Raw genomic sequence first — 22,062 nt, forward strand, 5'->3', positions numbered from 1 at the left:
TGTCGACTTCCATTGGACCCTGTATGTAATGTTTAACTCTGTGACCATTAACTTTAAATTCAATCCCATTTGAATTTATTAATTCTATCGTTCCGTATGGGAAAACTCTTTTTACTATGAATGGTCCAGACCATCTTGATTTTAATTTTCCAGGAAATAGCTTGAATCGTGAATTGAAAAGAAGAACTCTGTCTCCTTCTTTAAATTCTTTTGAACTTCTGATTCTTTTATCATGCCATTTCTTCGTTCTTTCTTTATAGATTAACGAGTTTTCGTATGCTTCATGTCTTAATTCTTCTAATTCGTTTAGTTGACTTAATCGTAGACGTCCGGCTTCATGTAAATCAAGATTACATGTCTTCAAAGCCCAAAATGCTTTGTGTTCAATTTCTACTGGAAGATGACACGCTTTTCCATAAACAAGTCTAAAAGGTGTGGTTCCAATTGGAGTTTTGTAGGCTGTTCTAAAAGCCCAGAGTGCATCCTCCAATTTAATGGACCATTCCTTCGGATTTGATCCTACGGTTTTCTCTAGAATACGTTTTAAAGCTCGGTTTGTATTTTCAACTTGTCCACTTGTTTGTGGATGATATGCGGTGGAGATTTTATGAGTTACTCCATATCTTTTAAGAACTTTCTCAAGTTGATTATTACAGAAATGAGTACCCCGATCACTTATTAAAGCTTTCGGTGTTCCAAACCTTGCAAAAAGACGTTTTAAAAAATTGACTACAACTCGTGCATCGTTAGTTGGGAGAGCTTGTGCTTCCGCCCATTTAGATACATAATCAATGGCTACGAGTATATATAAATTATTATGAGATTTTGGAAATGGACCCATAAAGTCAATACCCCAAATGTCAAATACTTCACATACTTGGATGACATTTTGTGGCATTTCATCACGTTGACTTATTTTTCCGGCCCTTTGACATGCATCACAGGATTTGCAAAGAAGGTGTGCGTCTTTGTAAATTGTAGGCCAATAGAATCCAGCTTCATAAACTTTTCTTGCTGTTAGTTGAGGCCCATAATGCCCTCCTGTTGGTCCTGTGTGACAATGGTTTAAAATTTTACTCGCTTCATCTCCAAATACGCATCGGCGTATTATTCCATCGGGACAACTTTTAAACAGATGTGGATCTTCCCAGAAATAGTGTTTTATATCACTGAAGAATTTCTTTCGTCTTTGGTACGATAATCCTTTTTCAAGGAATCCACAAACTAAGTAGTTTGCATAGTCTGCAAACCATGGGATTTCTTTATAATCTATCTTCAATAGATATTCATCAGGAAAGTTGTCTTGTATGGCCGATTCATTCAGAACTTCTAATTCGGGATTTTCAAGACGAGAAAGATGATCAGCGGCGAGATTTTCTGCTCCTTTTTTATCTCGGATTTCAATATCAAACTCTTGTAAGAGTAAGATCCAACGGATTAATCTTGGTTTAGCATCTTGTTTTGAAAATAGGTATCTAAGAGCAGAATGGTCGGTATAGACCACCGTTTTTGCTAGAACGAAATATGATCGAAATTTATCAAAAGCAAAGACAATAGCAAGGAGTTCTTTTTCAGTAGTTGTATAGTTCGTTTGTGCTCCTTGTAATGTCTTACTAGCATAATATATAGGTTGAAATCGTTTTTCAATCCTTTGTCCTAAAACGGCTCCCATTGCAAAATCACTTGCATCGCACATTAGTTCAAATGGTAGATTCCAATTTGGTGTTATCATGATCGGTGCATTAGTGAGTTTTTCTTTAAGAATATTAAAAGATTTGATACATTCATCTGAAAAGATGAATGGCGCATCCTTTTCTAGGAGTTTATTCATAGGAGTGGCAATTTTAGAAAAATCTTTTATGAAACGTCGGTAAAAACCGGCATGCCCTAGAAAACTCCTAACTCCTCTAACATTGGTGGGATGTGGAAGTTTAGCAATTACATCTACTTTAGCTCTATCCACTTCAATTCCTTCTTTTGAAATTTTATGTCCAAGAACTATGCCTTCTTTAACCATGAAATGGCATTTCTCCCAATTAAGTACTAGATTTGATTTTTCGCATCTAATTAGCATTCGTTCCAGATTAACTAGACATGATTTAAATGTATCACCGAAGACTGAAAAGTCATCCATGAATACTTCCATGCATTCTTCTATCATGTCGTGAAAAATTGCCATCATACACCTTTGAAAGGTTGCAGGGGCGTTGCAAAGTCCAAATGGCATGCGTTTGTAAGCAAAAGTACCATAAGGGCACGTGAATGTGGTTTTCTCTTGATCTTCGGGTGCTATTGGAATTTGAAAATATCCGGAAAATCCATCTAGAAAACAGTAGTAACTATTTCCGGCTAATCTTTCCAACATTTGATCTATGAAAGGTAAGGGAAAGTGATCTTTTCTGGTGGCGTCATTTAATTTTCTATAATCAATACATACACGCCATCCTGTTACAGTCCTAGTAGGAATAAGCTCATTTTTCTCATTTGTGATGACAGTCATACCACCCTTCTTAGGCACGCATTGAACTGGGCTTACCCATGGACTATCAGAAATTGGATATATCAAACCTGCATCTAGCAGCTTAATAATCTCTTTCTTAACTACATCTTGCATATTAGGATTTAGTCTTCGTTGGCGTTGCACATACGTTTTATGACCTTCTTCCATAAGGATTTTATGTGTGCAATACGAAGGACTTATTCCTTTAATATCATGAATCTTCCATGCAATGGCTGGTTTATGAGCTTTCAACACAGAAATGAGTTGTGATTTCTCATTTTCAGTAAGAGAAGACGATATTATTACAGGTAATTCAGATTCACCATGTAAATAAGCGTATTCCAAATGGTTTGGAAGTGGCTTTAACTCTAATTTCGGAGGTTCTTCTATCGATGATTTATATCGATATTTGTCTTCTTCTTTTAGCATTTGAATTTCTTCTGTTGTTGGTTCATATCCATTAGCTATAAGTGTAGCTAACATTTCAGCTTCATCAATTGGTTCATTACCTTCTCCTAAAGAACATTCTCCCGTTCCTTGTAATTCTGGAAATTCTTCTAATAATTCTGCATGTGCATCTATAGTTTGAATATAATAACATGTATCATCTGCAGATTGTGGTTGTTGCATTGCTCTATCAACTGAAAAGGTAACACTCTCATCCTCTATACTTAGGGTCAGTTTCTTACCGAACACGTCTATCATTGCTTTAGCCGTGTTTAAGAATGGTCTTCCTAATATGAGAGGAACTTGAGAATCTTCTTCCATGTCCAAAACAACAAAATCTACTGGAAATACTAAAGTACCAACTTTAACTAGCATGTTCTCCATTATCCCTCTAGGATATTTTATTGATCGGTCGGCTAGTTGTATGCTTATTCTGGTTGGTTTCAATTCTCCAAGGTCTAGTTTAGCGTATAGTGAATACGGCATTAGATTTATACTAGCACCTAAGTCTGCTAATGCTTCTATTGAACTAAGACTACCCAGAAAACATGGAATTGTGAAACTTCCTGGATCAGATAATTTTTCTGGTATCTTATTCAACAGTACTGCTGAACAATTGGCATTCATAGTAACAGCCGAGAGTTCTTCCATTTTCTTTCTATTTGTGATTAGATCTTTCAAGAATTTAGCATATCTTGGCATTCCTGAAATTACATCAATGAAAGGAAGATTTACATTTATCTGTTTAAACATATCCAAGAATTTGGATTGCTCGGCTTCAAGTTTTTCCTTCTTCATTTTACTCGGATAAGGAAGTGGTGGTTGGTATGGTTTAACATAAGGTTTATCCTTAACTGTGTTATCTTCATTAACCTTTTCAACTACCGGTTCTTTTTCCTTATCTTGATCAGGTTGTGGTTCTTGTGTAGTAGGAATAGTTTCATCAGAAGTTACAAGTATTTCAGGTGGTTTAAGTGTTGTACCACTTCTTGTGGTAATAGCTTTAGCTGTTTCATTCCGGGGGTTAGCATTTGTATCACTAGGTAGACTTCCCGGTTTTCTTTCACCTATTAACCTTGCTAGGTTACTTACTTCTTGTTCTAGATTTTGAATAGAAGCTTGTTGATTTCTAAATGCTTGAGCATTTTGTTCATTGGTTTGTTTTTGAGATGTGAAAAACTGCGTTTGAGTTTCAACTAGCTTCGTCATCATATCTTCTAAATTCGGCTTTTTATCATCGGTTTGTTGTGGTGGTTTATTTTGAAAATTAGGTCTTTGCTGATTGTAAGTATTATTGGATAATTGTTGATTGCTAGGACCTTGTTGGTTATTGTATGGAATATTTCGGTTATAATTCTGGTTTTGATTGTAAATCGGTCTTGGCGGTTGATAATTATTCTGATAATTATTTCCAGGCCTTTGGTTTATGTATGAAATATTCTCTCTTTGTTCCATTGTTAATTCAATGTTTAGACAATCTTTTGTCAAATGTGGTCCTCCACACTGCTCACAACTAATTCGTATAGCATGAATATCCTTAGTCATCTTTTCCATTCGTCTCTCCACAGCATCTATCTTTGCGGAAATGGAATCTAAGTCATGGCTAGAATCGGCTCTAGCTGCTTTAGATGATCTAATGATATCTTTTTCTTGGTGCCACTCATGTGAGTGGGAAGCAGTGTTATCAATAATTTTGTAAGCATCAGTTTCGGTTTTCTTCATAATCGAACCACCAGCTGCTATATCTATGTCTTTTCTTGTAGTGATGTCGCATCCTTGGTAGAATATTTGTACTATTTGACAGGTGTCTAAACCATGTTGCGGACATCCTCTTAATAACTTTCCATATCTTGTCCACGCCTCATATAGAGTTTCATTTGGTTTCTGTGTGAACGTAACAATTTCTGCTTGAAGTCTTACGGCTTTAGATGCAGGAAAAAATTGTTTAAGAAATTTGTCAATTAAAACGTCCCATGTATCGATCGCCCCTTCAGGTAACGATTCCAACCAATCTTTGGCTTCTCCCTTTAAAGTCCAGGGAAATAACATGAGATATATCTGTTCATCCTCCACTTCTCGTATTTTAAATAGTGTGCAGATCCTATTAAAGGTACGTAGATGTTCATTTGGATCTTCCTTCGGCGCACCACTAAATTGGCATTGATTAGTCACCATGTGTAAAATTTGTCCTTTGATTTCATAATCTGGCGCATTAATGTCTGGATGAGTAATTGCGTGACCTTGGCCAGTGCGTTTAGCTCTCATTCGGTCTTCCATACTTAAAGGTTCCAGATTCTCCATAATTGAATTTGTTGACTCGGTATCACTAGATGATTCTGATTTAATAGTTCGTTCCTCAACAATCTCTGTTTGAATGATTGGTGGTTCCGGAGGAAAGTTTAATGGTTCAGGATCTATGAACCGTTCCTGAATATTTTCTGGATTCTCAATTGTGAGGTTTGTTTCAAAAACTGGATTATCGGAAATTTGAACTGAAGTACTTGGTCGACTGGATGACGATTCTAAAGAAAAATCAACGGCGGTTATATTTGTTAAACGATGTCTTGATCGAGTTACAGGTGGTGAACGTACAAAAGGTGGTGAACGTCTTGCTCGGTGCATTCACTGAATATTCTATTAGTTTTAAAAAGGAAAGAAAAATTATAATAAGTTATCCAATTAATAGACTTTTCTGATTTTGCCCACGTTTCGAATAGCCAAAAGATGCAGCAGAGGGGCAGGATTCGTTTGGTCTCAATATAATTGAGGACTGTTTGGCTCCAATAACCCGGTCCACGTACAAATCCAACTATTACTACGAACCAGAAAATTTTGATGTCTATCAATTTAATCACTCAAAATAAATTTTCGTAATTTTAAGAAATTTAGATAAGAAGTAGAATAAAATTCTAAGTCCTAAAACTAGAATAGCGAGAAATAAGAAAGACAAAGAGTTCGTCGAAAAAGGTCGAAAAAGAAAAATGGTTGAAAAATAAAAGGTGACGGAAAATAAAAGAAACTTAAAAAAAAAAAAAAAACTTAAAAATACTTAACTAACCTAACCTTATTACTACAACTAACTTAAAATTATAATCGCAAATTGAAATTACTAATTGAAATGATAATTGATACATAGTAAAAGGTCTAAAAATATTAAAGCTTACAGGAAAAACTAAATCCCAAATGGAAATAACTTAAAAAGAAACTAAAACGTAAAAAGGCGTCGCAAAATTCTAAAGCACCTAAATCTTAGTCTAAAGAAAAAGCACTTAAGGAGTTCTACGGCGAAGCCTAAAAATATAGGAGTAAAAATAACTATAGCAAAAACTAAGTTTAAAATTAAATATGAGCTAAAAAATATAAATATTACGCTACAACGATTAAAAAGGGACAAAATATAAAAAGTTATTAAAAGTTATAAAAATATTAGATTTTATAAAAATATTATTTTTATATTTTATAATAAAAGTATTAAGTTTTAAATATAATAAAACTAATTAAAAGTAATTAATTAAACTAAAATCTTAATTAATAATAATAAAACTAGGGTTTAATTAAATAATATATTATACTCCGTAATTAATGCGTTTTTAGGGTTTGAGGGTGGCCCTGTCAGACCCTTCATGCGAGTCGCATGATTTAAAAGGGTGGGTCATGCGAGTCGCATGACTGAACTGGACCGGTTCAACTGGACAGGTCCAATTTTGACAGGTCACGTATTATTTTATATTTATTTTCTTTTTTCTGTTTTATATTTAAAATATAAATATATATATAATTAAAATAAAAACTTAAAAATAACTTAAAATACTTTATAATTTTGTAAAAATAAGAGAAAAACTTAAAAATATACTTAAAATATTTTTTTTTTTTTTTCGATTTTAAAAAACTCCTTTTTTTTTTTATATATTTTTTTATTTTTTAAAAAATATAAATTTTACCAAAACTAATTTTAATTTAAAAATTAAAAATATGGCGTTTCGCTTCGGCGAATATCCCCGGCAGCGGCGCCAAAAATACTTGATGTCAAAGCAGGGGGGTATAAAATACTATTAAATTTTAGCAGAAAATACTATTAAATACGATACAATTTTACACAAGATATTTATTTATTTATAGAATGGATATACTTAAACCTTGCTACAACACTTATAGGCAGTGTACCTAATCGTACAGTAGTGTAGTTTTTAGTAAGTCCGGTTCGTTCCACAGGGAGATCTTTAAGCAAAGCTCAACGCTATATTAGTTTAATTTTATAAAAATACAAATATATATATAGGTAATATTATTATTATAAAGGGGGGTTTTTACCGTTTAATGACCGGTTTGTCGATTTTAAAACTTTAGTCGCAGTTAAAACCTAATAATAAATACAAGACTGTAAATTAAAGCGTAAAGTAAATAATGATAATGAAATTGCGAATAATAAAAAATGCGATAAAAATTAAATTGCGATAATTAAAAAGTACGATAATTAAAAGTGCAATAAAATAAAATAAATAAAAGTGCGATAATTAGAAGTGCAATTAAATATAAAATAAAGGAAATTAAATATGATATAAAAGAATTATGCTTATTTAAACTTCCGTAATCATGATGTTTGACGTGTTGATTTTAGTTTTATGCCCATGGGTTAATTGTCCTTTGTCCTGGATTATTCAATATGTCCGTCTGGTTTTTGTCCATAACAGTCCATCAGTCATAAATATAAATTGCAAGTGTCCTTGTCAAATTATTATTATACCCGAAGATAAATATTCCAACTAATTGGGGATTCGAATTGTAACAAGGTTTTAATACTTTGTTTAATGAATACACCAGGTTATCGACTGCGTGTAAACCAAGGTTTTACTACTTTGTTAACAATTACACCAATTACCCTTGAATGTAATTTCACCCCTGTTTTGATTATTCTAGTGGCTATTAATCCATTCCCGTGTCCGGTTAAATGAACGATTATTCGTACATATAAATACCCCGCCCATCGTGTCCGATCGAGTGTATATGGTAATTTATAGGGACGCCCAATTGTAAATCTTTATATTAACATTAACAAACTTTCATTTAGTTAAACAAATATAAAGCCCATTAATAGCCCATAGTCTAGTTTCCACAAGTGTCGTTCTTTTATCCAAACCCCAATTATGGTACAAAGCCCAATTACCCAATTTTAGTAATTAGCCCAACATCATGATTACTTCGTTTTAAATAAGCATAATAATAACTTAGCTACGAGACATTAATATAAAAAGGTTGAACATAACTTACAATGATTAAAAATAGCGTAGCGTTACACGGACAGAATTTCGACTTACACCCTTACAACATTCGCTAACATACCCTTATTATTAGAATTATAATTAAAATTAAAATATAAATTATAAATATAAATATATATTACTTATGAAGAGGAAGAGAAAAAGGATGATAAAACTCGTCAGAAAACTGGCTATTTATAGGACCTGACCAGCAATCTCAAACCATGCGACTCGCATGGTTTTGTGCTTCTGGCCATGCGAGTCGCATGGCCACCCTGGATTCAGCCAACTACTTTTGTTTTCTTCTTGCCGACGTAATATAATAATAATAATATATATAATATATAATTATATATAATTATATATATATTATATTATATTCTTGTGCATAGTAGACTAGATATTTTTGGTCCGTTGCGTCGGGCGTTTCTTCTTGGCTCAGGTCCCGGTTCCGGATTTTCGGACGTCCTCGCGTATTATTTTAAATCGCGTACTTTGCGTCTTGTAACTTGTACTCTTGTCATTTTGAGACGTTCCTCATCAATATTTTGAACCTTTTTGATTGTCTTTTGTTCTTTTGAGCTTTTTGGTCGTTTGCGTCTTCAAATCGTCGAATCTGTCTTTTGTCTTCACCTTTTATTATTTAAACGAATATCACTTGTAAATAGAACAATTGCAACTAAAAGCTTGTCTTTCTTGAGGAATAATGCTATGAAATATATGTTCGTTTTTAGCATTATCAGTATCGACTACCGAGAGTTGAACAAACTTACCATCAAGAACCGCTACCCACTACCGAGAATCGATGACTTATTTGATCAACTACAAGGCTCGTCTGTTTATTCAAAGATTGACTTACGTTCCGGGTATCATCAAATGCGGGTGAAAGAAGATGATATTCCAAAGACTGCTTTCAGAACACGTTACGGTCATTACGAGTTTATGGTCATGCCGTTTGGTTTAACTAATGCACCAGCTGTGTTCATGGACCTTATGAACCGAGTGTGTGGACCATACCTTGACAAGTTTGTCATTGTTTTCATTGATGACATACTTATTTACTCAAAGAATGACCAAGAACACGGTGAACATTTGAGAAAGGTGTTAGAAGTATTGAGGAAGGAAGAATTGTACGCTAAGTTTTCAAAGTGTGCATTTTGGTTGGAAGAAGTTCAATTCCTCGGTCACATAGTGAACAAAGAAGGTATTAAGGTGGATCCGGCAAAGATAGAAACTGTTGAAAAGTGGGAAACCCCGAAAACTCCGAAACACATACGCCAGTTTTTAGGACTAGCTGGTTACTACAGAAGGTTCATCCAAGACTTTTCCAGAATAGCAAAACCCTTGACTGCATTAACGCATAAAGGGAAGAAATTTGAATGGAATGATGAACAAGAGAAAGCGTTTCAGTTATTGAAGAAAAAGCTAACTACGGCACCTATATTGTCATTGCCTGAAGGGAATGATGATTTTGTGATTTATTGTGATGCATCAAAGCAAGGTCTCGGTTGTGTATTAATGCAACGAACGAAGGTGATTGCTTATGCGTCTAGACAATTGAAGATTCACGAACAAAATTATACGACGCATGATTTGGAATTAGGCGCGGTTGTTTTTGCATTAAAGACTTGGAGGCACTACTTATATGGGGTCAAAAGTATTATATATACCGACCACAAAAGTCTTCAACACATATTTAATCAGAAACAACTGAATATGAGGCAGCGTAGGTGGATTGAATTATTGAATGATTACGACTTTGAGATTCGTTACCACCGGGGGAAGGCAAATGTGGTAGCCGATGCCTTGAGCAGGAAGGACAGAGAACCCATTCGAGTAAAATCTATGAATATAATGATTCATAATAACATTACTACTCAAATAAAGGAGGCGCAACAAGGAGTTTTAAAAGAGGGAAATTTAAAGGATGAAATACCCAAAGGATCGGAGAAGCATCTTAATATTCGGGAAGACGGAACCCGGTATAGGACTGAAAGGATTTGGGTACCAAAATTTGGAGATATGAGAGAAATGGTACTTAGAGAAGCTCATAAAACCAGATACTCAATACATCCTGGAACGGGGAAGATGTACAAGGATCTCAAGAAACATTTTTTGGTGGCCGGGTATGAAAGCCGATGTTGCTAAATACGTAGGAGAATGTTTGACGTGTTCTAAGGTCAAAGCTGAGCATCAGAAACCATCAGGTCTACTTCAACAACCCGAAATCCCGGAATGGAAATGGGAAAACATTACCATGGATTTCATCACTAAATTGCCAAGGACTGCAAGTGGTTTTGATACTATTTGGGTAATAGTTGATCGTCTCACCAAATCAGCATACTTCCTACCAATAAGAAAAGATGACAAGATGGAGAAGTTAGCACGACTGTATTTGAAGGAAGTCGTCTCCAGACATGGAATACCAATCTCTATTATCTCTGATAGGGATGGCAGATTTATTTCAAGATTCTGGCAGACATTACAGCAAGCATTAGGAACTCGTCTGGACATGAGTACTGCCTATCATCCACAAACTGATGGGCAGAGCGAAAGGACGATACAAACGCTTGAAGACATGCTACGAGCATGTGTTATTGATTTCGGAAACAGTTGGGATCGACATCTACCGTTAGCAGAATTTTCCTACAACAACAGCTACCATTCAAGCATTGAGATGGCGCCGTTTGAAGCACTTTATGGTAGAAAGTGCAGGTCTCCAATTTGTTGGAGTGAAGTGGGGGATAGACAGATTACGGGTCCGGAGATTATACAAGAAACTACCGAGAAGATCATCCAAATTCAACAACGGTTGAAAACCGCCCAAAGTCGACAAAAGAGCTACGCTGACATTAAAAGAAAAGATATAGAATTTGAAATTGGAGAGATGGTCATGCTTAAAGTTGCACCTTGGAAAGGCGTTGTTCGATTTGGTAAACGAGGGAAATTAAATCCAAGGTATATTGGACCATTCAAGATTATTGATCGTGTCGGACCAGTAGCTTACCTACTAGAGTTACCTCAAGATACCAATTGTTAAGGTTCGATGGAATGCTCGTAGAGGACCCGAGTTCACCTGGGAGCGTGAAGATCAGATGAAGAAGAAATACCCGCATCTATTTCCAGAAGATTCGTCAACACCTTCAACAGCTTAAAATTTCGGGACCAAATTTATTTAACGGGTAGGTACTGTAGTGACCCGAACTTTTCCATGTTTATATATATTAATTGAGATTGATATTTACATGATTAAATGTTTCCAACATGTTAAGCTATCAAACTTGTTAAGACTTGATTAATTGAAATATGTTTCATATAGACAATTGACCACCCAAGTTGATCGGTGATTCACGAACGTTAAAACTTGTAAAAACTATATGATGACATATATATGGATATATATATATATATATATAGTTAACATGATACTATGATAAGAAAACATATCATAAAGTATATTAACAATGAACTACATATGTAAAAACAAGACTACTAACTTAATGATTTTTAAACGAGACATATATGTAACGATTATCGTTGTAAAGACATTTAATGTATATATATCATATTAAGAGATATTCATACATGATAATATCATGATAATATAATAATTTAAAATCTCATTTGATATTATAAACATTGGGTTAACAACATTTAACAAGATCGTTAACCTAAAGGTTTCAAAACAACACTTACATGTAACGACTAAAGATGACTTAACGACTCAGTTAAAATGTATATACATGTAGTGTTTTAATATGTATTTATACACTTTTTAAAGACTTCAATACACTTATCAAAATACTTCTACTTAACAAAAATGCTTACAATTACATCCTCGTTCAGTTTCATCAACAATTCTACTCGTATGCACCCGTATTCGTACTCGTACAATACACAGCTTTTAGATGTATGTACTATTGGTATATACACTCCAATGATCAGCTCTTAGCAGCCCATGTGAGTCACCTAACACATGTGGGAACCATCATTTGGCAACTAGCATGAAATATCTCATAAAATTACAAAAATATGAGTAATCATTCATGACTTATTTACATGAAAACAAAATTACATATCCTTTATATCTAATCCATACACCAACGACCAAAAACACCTACAAACACTTTCATTCTTCAATTTTCTTCATCTAATTGATCTCTCTCAAGTTCTATCTTCAAGTTCTAAGTGTTCTTCATAAATTCCAAAAGTTCTAGTTTCATAAAATCAAGAATACTTTCAAGTTTGCTAGCTCACTTCCAATCTTGTAAGGTGATCATCCAACCTCAAGAAATCTTTGTTTCTTACAGTAGGTTATCATTCTAATACAAGGTAATAATCATATTCAAACTTTGGTTCAATTTCTATAACTATAACAATCTTATTTCAAGTGATGATCTTACTTGAACTTGTTTTCGTGTCATGATTCTGCTTCAAGAACTTCGAGCCATCCAAGGATCCATTGAAGCTAGATCCATTTTTCTCTTTTCCAGTAGGTTTATCCAAGGAAATTAAGGTAGTAATGATGTTCATAATATCATTTGATTCATACATATAAAGCTATCTTATTCGAAGGTTTAAACTTGTAATCACTAGAACAGAGTTTAGTTAATTCTAAACTTGTTCGCAAACAAAAGTTAATCCTTCTAACTTGACTTTTAAAATCAACTAAACACATGTTCTATATCTATATGATATGCTGACTTAATGATTTAAAACCTGGAAACACGAAAAACACCGTAAAACCGGATTTACGCCGTCGTAGTAACACCGCGGGCTGTTTTGGGTTAGTTAATTAAAAACTATGATAAACTTTGATTTAAAAGTTGTTATTATGAGAAAATGATTTTTATTATGAACATGAAACTATATCCAAAAATTATGGTTAAACTCAAAGTGGAAGTATGTTTTCTAAAATGGTCATCTAGACGTCGTTCTTTCGACTGAAATGACTACCTTTACAAAAACGACTTGTAACTTATTTTTCCGACTATAAACCTATACTTTTTCTGTTTAGATTCATAAAATAGAGTTCAATATGAAATCATAGCAATTTGATTCACTCAAAACGGATTTAAAATGAAGAAGTTATGGGTAAAACAAGATTGGATAATTTTTCTCATTTTAGCTACGTGAAAATTGGTAACAAATCTATTCCAACCATAACTTAATCAACTTGTATTGTATATTATGTAATCTTGAGATACCATAGACACGTATACAATGTTTCGACCTATCATGTCGACACATCTATATATATTTCGGAACAACCATAGACACTCTATATGTGAATGTTGGAGTTAGCTATACAGGGTTGAGGTTGATTCCAAAATATATATAGTTTGAGTTGTGATCAATACTGAGATACGTATACACTGGGTCGTGGATTGATTCAAGATAATATTTATCGATTTATTTCTGTACATCTAACTGTGGACAACTAGTTATAGGTTACTAACGAGGACAGCTGACTTAATAAACTTAAAACATCAAAATATATTAAAAGTGTTGTAAATATATTTTGAACATACTTTAATATATATGTATATATTGTTATAGGTTCGTGAATCAACAGTGGCCAAGTCTTACTTCCCGACGAAGTAAAAATCTGTGAAAGTGAGTTATAGTCCCACTTTTAAAATCTAATATTTTTGGGATGAGAATACATGCAGGTTTTATAAATGATTTACAAAATAGACACAAGTACGTGAAACTACATTCTATGGTTGAATTATCGAAATCGAATATGCCCCTTTTTATTAAGTCTGGTAATCTAAGAATTAGGGAACAGACACCCTAATTGACGCGAATCCTAAAGATAGATCTATTGGGCCTAACAAACCCCATCCAAAGTATCGGATGCTTTAGTACTTCGAAATTTATATCATATCCGAAGGGTGTCCCGGAATGATGGGGATATTCTTATATATGCATCTTGTTATTGTCGGTTACCAGGTGTTCACCATATGAATGATTTTTATCTCTATGTATGGGATGTGTATTGAAATATGAAATCTTGTGGTCTATTGTTACGATTTGATATATATAGGTTAAACCTATAACTCACCAACATTTTTGTTGACGTTTAAAGCATGTTTATTCTCAGGTGAATATTAAGAGCTTCCGCTGTTGCATACTAAAATAAGGACAAGATTTGGAGTCCATGTTTGTATGATATTGTGTAAAAACTGCATTCAAGAAACTGATTTCGATGTAACATATTTGTATTGTAAACCATTATGTAATGGTCGTGTGTAAAAAGGATATTTTAGATTATCATTATTTGATAATCTACGTAAAGCTTTTTAAACCTTTATTTATGAAATAAAGGTTATGGTTTGTTTTAAAAATGAATGCAGTCTTTGAAAAACGTCTCATATAGAGGTCAAAACCTCGCAACGAAATCAATTAATATGGAACGTTTTTAATCAATAAGAACGGGACATTTCATAAGTGACTAACTTTGTGTTTTCTTTGAGTGCTAGATGACTTCTTCCAATCCTATCATTCTTACCGACTCCGACACAGAATCCGAGGAAACCGTGCAAGCACAAGGAAATACGATACTCGAGTTTATGGATGATACCGAATCTCAACCCGAGATGGAAACCGAGCATGAGAATGCGCCTAAAGGAAAGGAACCGGCAGAGGATCCCGAGGAAGAATCGGAACCTGATAATGCTAAAAACGAAAATATATTTCATAGCATTATCCCTCAAGAAAGACAAGCTTTTAGTTGCAATTGTTCTATTTACAAGTGATATTCGTTTAAATAATAAAAAGTGAAGACAAAAGACAGATTCGACGAGTTGAAGACACAAATGACCAAAAAGCTCAAAAGTACAAAATACAATCAAAGTGGCTCCAATTATTGATAAGAAACGTCTCAAAATTACAAGAGTACAAGATGCAAAATGCAAAGTACAAGATATTAAATTATACGCAAGGACGTTCGAAAATCCGGAACCGGGACCAAAGTCAACTCTCAACGCTCGACGCAACGGACTAAAAATTATGAGTCAACTATGCACATGAATATAATATAATATATAATTAATTCTTAAAATTAATATATATATATATATTATATTATATATTATAAACGTCGGCAAAGAAAGAAACAAACTCTTGTGAGCTGGAAAAAGTGGCCATGCGAAGTACATTTTCCATGCGATCGCATGGCAGTAGGTGACAGGCCACATCTATAAATTTCGCAGTTTTTGAGCAAATATATCTATCTTTTTCTCTATCTATCTCACGTATAATATATATATATATATATATATATATATATATATATATATATATATATATATATATATATATATATATATATATATATATATATATATTATAATTTTAATTTTAATTTTAATTTTAATAATAATAAGGGTGTAACATCCCGTGTTTTTCCGTTAAAATTTAATTTTAACACCGTCTTCTTTTTTTTTATAATATCTTTCGTTATTTAAATTCGTAGTTTCCGTTGACTAACGTTCATAATATTTCCGCTATTCAATTTTAACACCACTCGTTTACTCTAGCGTTTTAAAATATCTCGTTTGGTTAAATTACGCACCCGACTTAAAATTGAGGGACCATTTTTACCAAATGGCCAAACTACTCACTAGTAGTTGACTAAGTCAACTACTTCTCCACCATCCTCCACATTTAATTTCTTTTTCTTTCTTCTTTTCTATCAACCAAAAACTCCCATCCTAAATTCTTCATCATCTTCAATCATCATCCAAATTCAAGCAAGGAATCAAACATCAAAACAAATTGTACTTTTGGAATCCTCGTTTCATCCTCTTCGATTTGATACTAGTCTCATGGCATGGGGTAAGAATTTCTCATGAAACCCTAACTTGTTAAATTCGTTTTTAGACTTGTCAAGTGGTTAATTAGTGTCTATGGCTCGTAGGGATGTCGTGTATGTAATTTGTATGCTCGTTCTTCGTGTTTTGAAAATATGACATGAACACCCAAATGGGTCTAGCTTAATCTTGAGTTTTGGTTGCTCAAATGATGTTATAAGATAAAGTGTATGTGTTAAAAGTGTTAGTTACTTCATTAGCTTCGTTTTGATATGTTGGATGATGAAAAACTAGCTCAATAACATGAAATGTGTTTTTGGTGAATCGATTATCGTTTTGGTAGGAACTTGATGCGGTTGAATGCTAGTTGAGACACTTGTTTGAATGTATGCTAGTTAACTAGTTAAATTGTATGCGTAAATAGCTTCGAAATGGTGTGATGTATGCTAGCGTTTGATTAGTGAATCATAAGTCTCATTTGTGTCGAAATTGATTTTGAAACGATAACGTGGCTAGTGATTTTGACGTAGTAAATGTTCATTGAAACTTGGAATATGCGTCTAGTTGCAATGTATGCGTTATTACCTTCAAAACGGCATATCATTTGTATGTTAAAAGTTCCCGAATCATAAAATGCGTTTCTTTGATTTTTGGTTGAAAATGATGAACTTTGATGATGTTTTCGATTTGGAAATTGTCGGTTATGATCTATGAAAAGTGTTTAGTTGTATTCCTTGTTAAAATACCTTTCCAATGACGTGAGATACATGTTTAGGAGGTTTGCGGTTTGTGAGTTAGGATTATTTGAGTTTTGGGTCGTGCTTACTTGAAAACTGACCAGAATTGCCTGTACAGGAAATGGCGCGGCGCGCACCTCACCCCGCGCGGCGCGCAGATAGACCTGGTCAGATTCTGACCTCTTTGTCCCATTTCACGTGAAATGTTTGACTAGCTACCGACCTCCGATTCACATGAAACTTGTTTTAATATACTTGTATATGAATATTTAGCATAGAAAAATAGTTCGGGACCCGACCCGAATGCGTTGACTTTTCGTTGACTTTGACCAAGTTTGACTTTTAGTCAAACTTAACCAAACTTTTATGCAATCATTCTAACATGCTTTTATACTTGATTCTCGCATGAAACTTGGCAACGTGATTCACATGCTATATTTAATCGAGTCGTAACGAGCCATAGGACTAATTGAACACATTTCGCCCGACCTTGTGTCGTAACCGGTTAATTGATACAACTTACTTGTTTAGGTCAAGGCTAAGCAACTTTCATGCACACGTTTACTTTGTGAAGTACTTTTATACTCGTCCACTCGAGGTGAGATCATAGTCCCACTTTTTACTCTTTTGAACTTACTTTTGGGATGAGAAAACATAAACGATTCTTTTGAACTAAGTGAACACAAGAACGGGAAAACAAACATTCTACATACGAGTTTAGAACAAAATCCTCAATTCAATTATCATTAGTTACATTTGCAGGGTGTAAGTGTAGGCGTGAACTTATGTTGTATGGCCATATGGGTTTGACAACCCTCATCTTTGACGGTTCGCTACCGTCTACGGATGAAATATATTTTCGGGAAACAGTGTTGTTCTAGCACTAATTTATGGGGTATTCAACGGACGGAATGTTAAGCTTTGATAATTGGGTGCTCGTGAATATTAACTTTTAGAATGTACTATTATTTCAACTTTGCAAATCTTGTGGTTCGACTTACTTTACTTTTACTCACTTACTTAAACCTATGATTTCACCAACGTTTTTGCGTTGACAGATTCTTCTATGTTTTCTCAGGTTTATACATGGCTATTTGTTACACGCTTCCGCATTCTTTGATTACTTGATTGGAGTCAACCGTGCATGCATGCGCTAGGGATAACACTTTTGGATTTAAACTTTTGTCTACATACTTACGCTATTTATAGCAACTGTGATTTTTAAACTAATTATGTCGCGAGTTCTTTCATTTATATTTTATAACTTTTGTAAACTTAGACTTGTTGTCGAACGGTTGTAAACTTACTTTGCAAGTCTTGTACTTTTCAAATGAATGCGACATAATTTTGGTCAAACGAGTCTCATATAGGGACTACGACCACGTAACGGGACCTCAGTTAGCGGCGCCGTCAATGACGATTTTGGTCGGGTCGCTACAGATGGTATCAGAGCGTTGGTTGTAGGGAACTAGGACGTGCATTAGTGTGTCTAACAGAGTCGTTAGGACGCATTAGTGAGTCTAGACTACAACCGGATAGTTAGCATTTGCATTCCGACGTACATTTGCTATAGATAGCACTTACTTGACTACTTGTGCATTATACTTGAATCATTCTTAGGCAAACTTTTTAATGGTACCCAACCTTCATCATACGAACTCGTATTCCGCCACTTTTTGGTAACACACGTAAATTCATGATTCATACACGTATGGATGACGACGACTTCATTAGTCACACTTGTTCGGGAACTCTGTCTCCCGGATTGTTATTTGCCACCGTTTTAACTTACTATCGGTTTCCCACAGGTGTTTCTTACTATCTACTTTTTGGTGTTACTACCATCACTACTATAGGTGAGTATCGTCATCAACATTTATCACTACGGTTGCGTGCTACTCGTTATCATGACTCGTTACTCTTTTCATACCTGAATACCTTATTGTCTGACTCGAACCACATTGACGTGAACAATCATTTATACACTTCCCTCGGGGAACGCTTCTTTATAGTTGCACTAATTCTTTCGATTCAATACGAGTCACGTTAGAGACGTCGTTACACTTTGTTTATTTTAAACTTCACGATTACACGAACTTGAATCTATAGAGTGATGTGGGAATGGAGGTATGAGTTAGCGTAATATAACGACACTCGATCAACGTGGTTATATTACGGTAAGACATACCAAAGTTCTAGTGACACGTGATGGTGGTTAGACTCGATCAACCTAAACACCACCATGTGCCATGTACATGACTTCATCCTTTCATGTTTGGACATCTGAAAACTCCGAGAATATTGATAACAACCATACCGGGGACACACCTTCGACTTTTGTCGAACTGTATTTATGCTTCCGAATGAATTACCGATTCCTCTCGGCTTCAACCGTATGTTACACGTGTATACTAGCTCGTCCTCGCACAGTCTTATTGACTAATTACAATTTACTCGTTATGCTCGCATTGAGGCGGAAACTTCTCTCTCACCACACTCGTACTTCCGGTTCAGGAAATCTTTATTCTAAACTCTCAATGGAGGGAGGGACTCTCCACGTTATACTAGTATTCACCTCGAGGGTGAATAGTTCCGACGAACGTTTTTCTTTCAGAAACCGAGGAGAACTTGCCCCGACGAACGTTTTTGGAAACCGATGAATCTTCCGCGACGCGAATGTCTTGAGAAACTTTTCCTAGCTAACGTTTTCCATTCCTAGCAAACTTGTTTGATATGCCTTAAGGAAATGTACCTCATTTCGGATCGAGATCCTCGTTTCATTTCTAGACTTACAAAAAGCCTCGGGACCCCGTTTAGACATGAGTACCGCGTACCATCCACAACCCGACGGACCGAACAAACATACGATTTAAGTCTTGAAAACCATAATACGAATTTGTATTACCAACTTCAAATTTTCTTGAGAAACGTCTTTGCCTTTAATCAAACTCTCTTACTACAAAATTTTCATTCGAGTATTGACGCCACGCCTTCGAAACCTTATATGACCGGAAACGTCATTCTCCTTTTGTCGAACCAAGTAAACGATGACCAATTCACCGGGACCGGGATTATGCATGAGCGACCGAGAAAACTTATCCATATCCAAGAAAGACCCAACACGACTCGTTGTCGCCAAATGAGCTACGCCGATTTAGACGTAAACATTTCAAATTCCACGTGGGAAACCGCGTCACGTTAAGAGTCGCACCTTGGAAAGGTGCAATCCGTTTCGGGAAACGTAGGAAGCTAAATCCGCTATATTTCGATCCTTTAAATTCTTGGGGCGTTTTGGACCCGTCGCTAGCCGTTTAGACTTTTCCGACTCATTTTGGGTCTCCGTTATCCTACATTTGATGTATCAACTCAAAGACGTGTTTTGCGAAACGAGAACTTGTTATCTTCTTTGATGAACTCACTATCGACGATAAACCTCACTTCCTAGGAGGACCGGAAACTATAAAATCATGGAACCAAACCTTAAAACAACATACGACCCCGACCTTCAGGTTCGTTGAAATACCCAAGGACGTACCTTCCCTCACTCGTAGAATCGGCAACACAAGACCTCGATGAAGATTCAACAACTACTACTTCCAACTAAATTTCGGGACGAAATTTCTTTTGAGGTGTGGATAATGTAACATCCCGTGTTTTTCCGTTAAAATTTAATTTTAACACCGTCTTCTTTTTTTTATAATATCTTTCGTTATTTAAATTCGTAGTTTCCATTGACTAACGTTCATAATATTTCCGCTATTCAATTTTAACACCACTCGTTTACTCTAGCATTTTAAAATATCTCGTTTGGTTAAATTACGCACCCGGCTTAAAATTGAGGGACCATTTTTACCAAATGGCCAAACTACTCACTAGTAGTTGACTAAGTCAACTACTTCTCCACCATCCTCCACATTTAATTTCTTTTTCTTTCTTCTTTTCTCTCAACCAAAAACTCCCATCCTAAATTCTTCATCATCTTCAATCATCATCCAAATTCAAGCAAGGAATCAAACATCAAAACAAATTGTACTTTTGGAATCCTCGTTTCATCCTCTTCGATTTGATACTAGTCTCATGGCATGGGGTAAGAATTTCTCATGAAACCCTAACTTGTTAAATTCGTTTTTAGACTTGTCAAGTGGTTAATTAGTGTCTATGGCTCGTAGGGATGTCGTGTATGTAATTTGTATGCTCGTTCTTCGTGTTTTGAAAATATGACATGAACACCCAAATGGGTCTAGCTTAATCTTGAGTTTTGGTTGCTCAAATGATGTTATAAGATAAAGTGTATGTGTTAAAAGTGTTAGTTACTTCATTAGCTTCGTTTTGATATGTTGGATGATGAAAAACTAGCTCAATAATATGAAATGTGTTTTTGGTGAATCGATTATCGTTTTGGTAGGAACTTGATGCGGTTGAATGCTAGTTGAGACACTTGTTTGAATGTATGCTAGTTAACTAGTTAAATTGTATGCGTAAATAGCTTCGAAATGGTGTGATGTATGCTAGCGTTTGATTAGTGAATCATAAGTCTCATTTGTGTCGAAATTGATTTTGAAACGATAACGTGGCTAGTGATTTTGACGTAGTAAATGTTCATTGAAACTTGGAATATGCGTCTAGTTGCAATGTATGCGTTATTACCTTCAAAACGGCATATCATTTGTATGTTAAAAGTTCCCGAATCATAAAATGCGTTTCTTTGATTTTTGGTTGAAAATGATGAACTTTGATGATGTTTTCGATTTGGAAATTGTCGGTTATGATCTATGAAAAGTGTTTAGTTGTATTCCTTGTTAAAATACCTTTCCAACGACGTGAGATACATGTTTAGGAGGTTTGCGGTTTGTGAGTTAGGATTATTTGAGTTTTGGGTCGTGCTTACTTGAAAACTGACCAGAATTGCCTGTACAGGAAATGGCGCGGCGCGCACCTCACCCCGCGCGGCGCGCAGATAGACCTGGTCAGATTCTAACCTCTTTGTCCCATTTCACGTGAAATGTTTGACTAGCTACCGACCTCCGATTCACATGAAACTTGTTTTAATATACTTGTATATGAATATTTAGCATAGAAAAATAGTTCGGGACCCGACCCGAACGCGTTGACTTTTCGTTGACTTTGACCAAGTTTGACTTTTAGTCAAACTTAACCAAACTTTTATGCAATCGTTCTAACATGCTTTTATACTTGATTCTCGCATGAAACTTGGCAACGTGATTCACATGCTATATTTAATCGAGTCGTAACGAGCCATAGGACTAATTGAACACATTTCGCCCGACCTTGTGTCGTAACCG

This window comes from Rutidosis leptorrhynchoides, chromosome 11 (assembly GCF_046630445.1).
Source record: "Rutidosis leptorrhynchoides isolate AG116_Rl617_1_P2 chromosome 11, CSIRO_AGI_Rlap_v1, whole genome shotgun sequence".
NCBI lineage: Eukaryota > Viridiplantae > Streptophyta > Magnoliopsida > Asterales > Asteraceae > Rutidosis > Rutidosis leptorrhynchoides.